Source organism: Oratosquilla oratoria, chromosome 37 (genome assembly GCF_046742065.1).
Source record: "Oratosquilla oratoria isolate Oo_2021 chromosome 37, ASM4674206v1, whole genome shotgun sequence".
NCBI lineage: Eukaryota > Metazoa > Arthropoda > Malacostraca > Stomatopoda > Squillidae > Oratosquilla > Oratosquilla oratoria.
Window position 1 is genome coordinate 4,234,450 of NC_134813.1, and position 6,252 is coordinate 4,240,701.

A 6,252-nucleotide genomic window follows, 5' to 3' on the forward strand; every position below is an offset into this window, starting at 1 on the left:
GGTAACATGATCCTCGCGAATAGTGAAGAGAGTTCCTTCCAAAGCAAGGCGACGAATACGAACAGAGTCAGATAAAGAGAGAACGTCAGACCCTATCGGAGCACTTGAGATGCGCACTGGAACTCGAACAGAACTTGAAGGTGCAATAAGATGCTCTCCTATAACAACAGCAGCACAATGAGAAACAGGGTTAGAGCGCTTAGAAGTTGGTACAGGCACATGTGCGGACTGATCAAGCACAGTAGAATCACAAACAGAAACTGGCCTATCCGATGCAGAGATATCAAAATTGCAGAAAGTCACTACACGACGACTAGGAGAAATATCTATACCATGAGCTGTAAGAGCATCAATACCCAAGAGACAGTCACACTTAAGGGCAATACCAGAAACAACAACGAAAGTGACTTGGAATACTGTAGCATGCGAGGGAAACTGCAAGGGAAGACAAACAGATCCAAGAACAAGCAAGGGAGAACCTTGCACAGAATGCAAATTATTACAAAAGGGAGATTATACAATTCCCGTAGAGCAAAATAAGCCTTTCTACTTAAGAGACTACATTCTGCACCAGTATCTACAGTGACAGAAAGAGGCATATCCCTAGTAAGAAACTGAAAGGTAAGTAATTGAGAAGACTCAACAGCCACAAAGGGAATTATTTGAGACCGAACATTACTAGTCAACTCTTTGGGGTGTGAAACAAGCGCTGGGGAAAATAGGATTGACGAGGCTGTTGAGAAGTCTCATCCTTAAGTTTCAAAACCTTGAAACATTGATCAGTCGAGTGTTTACAATGACCATGGATATGGCAATAACTGAGTCTACCTTGAGGTTCTACTCCAGAAGGGTCATGCGACATATTAGAAGAAACAGTAGGTACACTTCTGCGAACAGGGGACTGTCTGGACTTGTGTACCCGGCGCCTACGGCGGTAACAAAATTAGCTTGAATGACCAGACCTGTTACAAAAGGTACATAACAGGGGAGGGGGGGTAACTGTAGATTGAGGAGAGCTATGACTAGGATATGTAGACTGAGAGGGCTGAGGAGAACAAGGGACATGGGCATGTTGAAGAGCATTGCTAATACACAAGGAACTAAAAGGCACTTCCCCTAGTTTACAGGAAAGCCTTGTCGCAAGACAATAGAGTCTCATCAGTCGTATACTTGAGAGAAGATGCAGCTCTTCTCTCAGAAGGCACCAAAAAAAGAATATACATAAAAAATTCCAAAATAAGACGAAATCTATCTAAAGTGATATTGCCATTAAATACCCTATCTGAATGTGAAAGTGACTCTAAAGCATCAACAACAATTATACTGGCCTGAGCTTGCGCCCGTCTATAATCAAGAGTGCCCAGTCGGGATACGAGAGTATCAGCCAGTTTGAAACACCAATGGAACGAACCACCACCAGGGGTATCTGAAAAAAGTTTAAGGAAGTTAGACCTAAAGATGTCATAATTATAATTCAGAGATTTGGGATCTAAACACGACGCAGAAAGTAACTCCGATGCCAGAGAATTTGGCACAAGCTGGGACCTTACAAGGGAGATCTTTTCAGGCCCCGTCGAAACATTAGAGTGCACAATTGAGTCCTCACATTGGCGTATAAAATCAATCGCCTTATAATGGGGATCTTGACCAGAGAATTTCATAACCGACGGTTCTTGATGCAATAATGTCAATGTGTGGGCCATTGTCACAGATGAGTTTTTTGAACTGATAAACGAAGGCATCTTTGACTTAGACATGATAGGATTTGACAACTGTAACCCACCGCGTAATAACATACAGCAGGAATAGAAAACACTGCCACTGAGCAAGAAATAATGTAAATATAACACACTTGCACAAAGCATGAAATAATGTAAAAAAAAATATATATATAGAGAAATTACATGGACATGGGACACGAACGTAAGATAATGATATAATTCACACAAACAGAAGCATTGAAACACAGAAACAATGCAATACATATATCAATAATGAAGAAAAAATATATATTAAGACCCTAATTAGCAAAAATTACGTAATAAAAAAAACATAATGCACTGATGCGTAGGTATACGCAAGACGTCACTGGCGAAAGAAAATCTAACCACTGAGGGGTAACATTTCAAAAAGTAAACAACGAGTGACGTCATAAAAATGGCCGTCATCCCAACAACACGACGTAAACAAATATGGCAGTCTTGCCAGAAAATTGAATATATATATATATCAATTCACTATAGCCAAAAGAAAAATATGGCATTGTATAAACAACAAAATTGTACAAGTCTGAGTACTAATACAAAAATCACCGGTATAGGGGACGACAGTCACTATGGAATCCAGCGAACGACGACCACTGGTTGACGTGACGAATGCGCGGCACAAATCTTTCTGTCCAAAATCCTCCACCATCCAGGGCTCAAATTACAGCTGAGACTACACAGGAACCTAAGACGATCCAATGATAATCGCAGATGACGTCGATGCCACCGGGAAGAGCGGGAACAAAAAAAAATCCCCTGACGCACTCCGAGAAAAATGTTCCTGCGCCTAAATACTAACTTAAGTCACTGTATCCTGAGCACTATCACTTCTTATATATTTACTTAAGTCACTGAAAATAATTACCTGGGCTGGAAGGAAAAATGGGAGAAAACACATCGCCAACAACGCAATATCACCGGCCGGCAATTTTCAAATTTCACACAATTCGAGTTCTGCATAGAATTTAAACACACAATACAAGTAAAACATGAAATGTTAAACCGCTCCCACCAAATGTACCGGGTGGCTATAAGAAATGAATGTCAAAATGTGAGAAGTACACTGTAATTTCTGATACCACTGACAGCTAATGCTTGTGTATACAAAGAGAGCTGGCTCTCAACTGACGCCACGCCGCCAATTTGGCGCGAACAGACATGCATCGCATTTGCGATATCCAATAAAATTACAATATACACAATGATTACACATAATTACAATAAATAATAAAACAACGAACAACAAAACATATGACAATTTTATAAAGAGGGGGAAACATATCATTCCCCAAATAAGCAACACACAATTACAATGTACGATAATAATGGTATGATATACAATCATACCACGCTAACACAACCCTATAGGGGCCTTCGAACAATGGGTGGAGCTTCTTTGTCACCCCTTGCCTAGGTTTGGCGGTGACGTATACTCTGTCACCAAGGGCGAGCTCCTTTATCCTTGCCCTCGGCCGTTTTGTGTGCCTCTCAATTGTGGCAGCCTCGATAAACTTTTGGCACCTGTCGAAACATGAGTTTGCTAAAGCCATTGTTTCGGCCGCTAAATTATCCGTATTATACCACGGGGCACTGGGTCTGGTGAACTCAGTTATAGGGAGGACGGAGTCCCTGTGGAACAGGAGGAAATGCGGGGAATCCCGCGGGACTCTTTAATACGCAGAATTGTAGGCTAAGACCGCCAAAGGGAACATCTGATCCCAGCCTGTTTGATTGTCCTGGAATAGGGACCGCAAGATTTTTATAATGGTCCCATTTACCCTCTCAACGATCCCGTTGCTCGAGGGATGAAATGGAGTAATCTTATGATGGCTGATGTTCGCCATTGCCATCACCTCTTTGAACATCTCGTTCATGAATTCTCCTCCGCCGTCTGAGATCACCTACCTCGGAGCGCCATGTATGGCCAGGACGTGGTTTAGGAAAGCTCGGGCAACAGTCCGCGCTTCTTTAGAATTAATGGGCACGGCGACCAAGAAGCGGGTTAGTACATCGACTACTGTCAGGATGTACTTCGCACCATTTAGGGTGATGGTTAACGGGCCAATGAGATCAACATGGACTCTCTCAAACGGAGTTTTTACGTCAGGAAAATGTCTAAGTGGAGCTGGGAGGTCATAGGAATGTTTGCAAGTGATGCAGATTTTGCATTTTTTATAAAATCCTTCACATCCTCCGACATTTTCGGCCAAAACGCAAATTTTTGGAGCCGTTCTAGAGTAACTTGGACTCCGCCATGGCCCGCCATAGGAAGGCAATGGGCTATACGTAAGGTTGCTGCCTTTGCTCCTTCACGGCATACCAGACGAAGTTCCTCCAACTGGTACGCATTTCTACGCGCATGATATAGGAGTCCGTCGGGGAGGAGTCGAAACTCTCCGATCGGCACTCTTAGGCGCGGAATCTTTGGCGCTCCTGACGTGGCCCCTCGGAGGTACTCCTTAAGTCGACCCCAATCAGGGTGTGCATCCAGCTCTTTCCTAGTCTCTAACTGGTTCCACGTGATGGTATCCTACTCAGAATTTGAGTTTGAGTTACCCCGGCCACCCGTGGATATTTGAGAAACTATGAAATCATCTATACGGTGGTCAGCCCCCCGTATCCGAGAGAGCGCGTCAGCGACAATATTCAATCTCCCAGGGATATAATTGACTTCAATATCGAAGTCGGCGATCGCCATTTGCCACCGGAGAATCCGAGTGTTCGTGCCCTTAGCATTGAAGAGCCAGACCAAAGGCCTGTGATCGCTCAAAAGTCTCACCGGCTATCCCATGATTAGCGGGCGATTAATCGTGAGACCGTACACCGCCGCTAACGCTTCTCTCTCAACGGTACTATACCGTCTCTCATGCTCGTTAAGAGTACGACTGAAATAGGAGAGTGGGCGTCTCTTCTTGCTGAAGCACGCCCCCAATCGCCGAAGCACTGGCGTCAGTGGTGAGCAAGAAAGGTTTCGCAAAATTGGGGTAAGGGAGGACCACCGTGGAGGACAAATGGGATTTAAGGGACTCAAACGCATGTAACTGAGGAGGTGTCCATGGACCAAGCTCACGATTCTTGTGCTTCCCAGCTACGTCACCCTTCGTCATATCGACCAAGGCAACGAAATCTCAGCAAAGTTAGGAATAAACTTCCTGTAGTATCCCGCTAATCCCAGAAATAAAAGCAGCTCTTTCTGACGCGCTGGCTGGGGAAAAGTTTTGATGGCTCGGACTTTATCTGGCTGAGGCTTTATCCCGTCCTGAGATAACATGACCTAAGTAAGCGACCTCCTGGAAGAAATGACATTTCTCCAGCCTCAATGAGAGGTTTGCCTCCTGCAACCTCCGAAGGACATCCTCAAGATTCTTGAGGTGGTCGACCCAAGGTGTTCCCAGAATAATTATATCGTCCATGTACACCATCGCACTAACCCCTAACAGCCCCGTTAGCACCTGATTCATCACCCTTTGAAAACAGGATGGAGCGTCTTTTAACCCAAAGGGAAGAGACGTAAACTCGTAATGCCCTTCGGGCGTCGAGAACGCCGTTTTCTCGCAGCTGCTCTCCATCAGCGGGATTTGGAGATACCCTTGCTTAAGATCTAGCAGTGAGAATATGACGCTGGAGCCGAGACTTCGCAGCATCGAGTCAATATGGGGAAGAGGGAACCTATCATCAACTACGTGTCGATTCAGAGCACGAAAGTCAAGACAAAGACGAAGGGTTTTATCCTTCTTAACAACTGGAACGACAGGAGCATTGTAAGGAGAACGAGATGGGCGAATGATCCCCTTACGAAGCATATCCCCAATCTGTTCTCGTATCTCTTGCCTATATTTCTCAGGAATGGGGTAAGATTTGCGGTAGACCGGCGGTCCAATGGTCCGAATCTCGTGTAAGAAGTGAGGCGTCACGGTAAGTGGATCCCCTGGTAAGGCAAAAACATCGCCATATTTGACCACCAAAGAGGTCAGAGCCATACTTTCCTTGCTATGCTTATTAGGGAAAATTTTCCCTACTTCAAATCGTAACTTATCACCACGAGAGCCCGTTAGACGCCTGCACCGTTCCCACCGAGACGTTAGTTCCACCATCTACTAGCGTCATCTCCCCTAAGAGAGTAAGTTCCCAAACCACTTGGTCTTTGCGGATTTCATGGGTATCAGGGCCCAAATTCAGGAATGGAACTTTGTACCATGCCTTTCCATCCTCCACTCTGAGCAGCGCTACTACTCCCTGGCCTAGCAGGCTGGCGCCCTCGACGGATGGGCGTACTGTAAACAGCGCCGAGACGGCCTGACCTGCGGGAGCGAGCTTGTCTGCCCTCTCGAGTGTTAAACCTATGGTTCCGCCTGAGAACCCTGGTACCCAATGAGCCTCAAAGGTCTTAACCAGGAATGTGGCTGTTTCACTTACCCCCTGATAACTGTGGCGCTCCTCGCACACGGCGATGAGCGGCGATGAATGCCGGGCCGTCCCTGCAAGG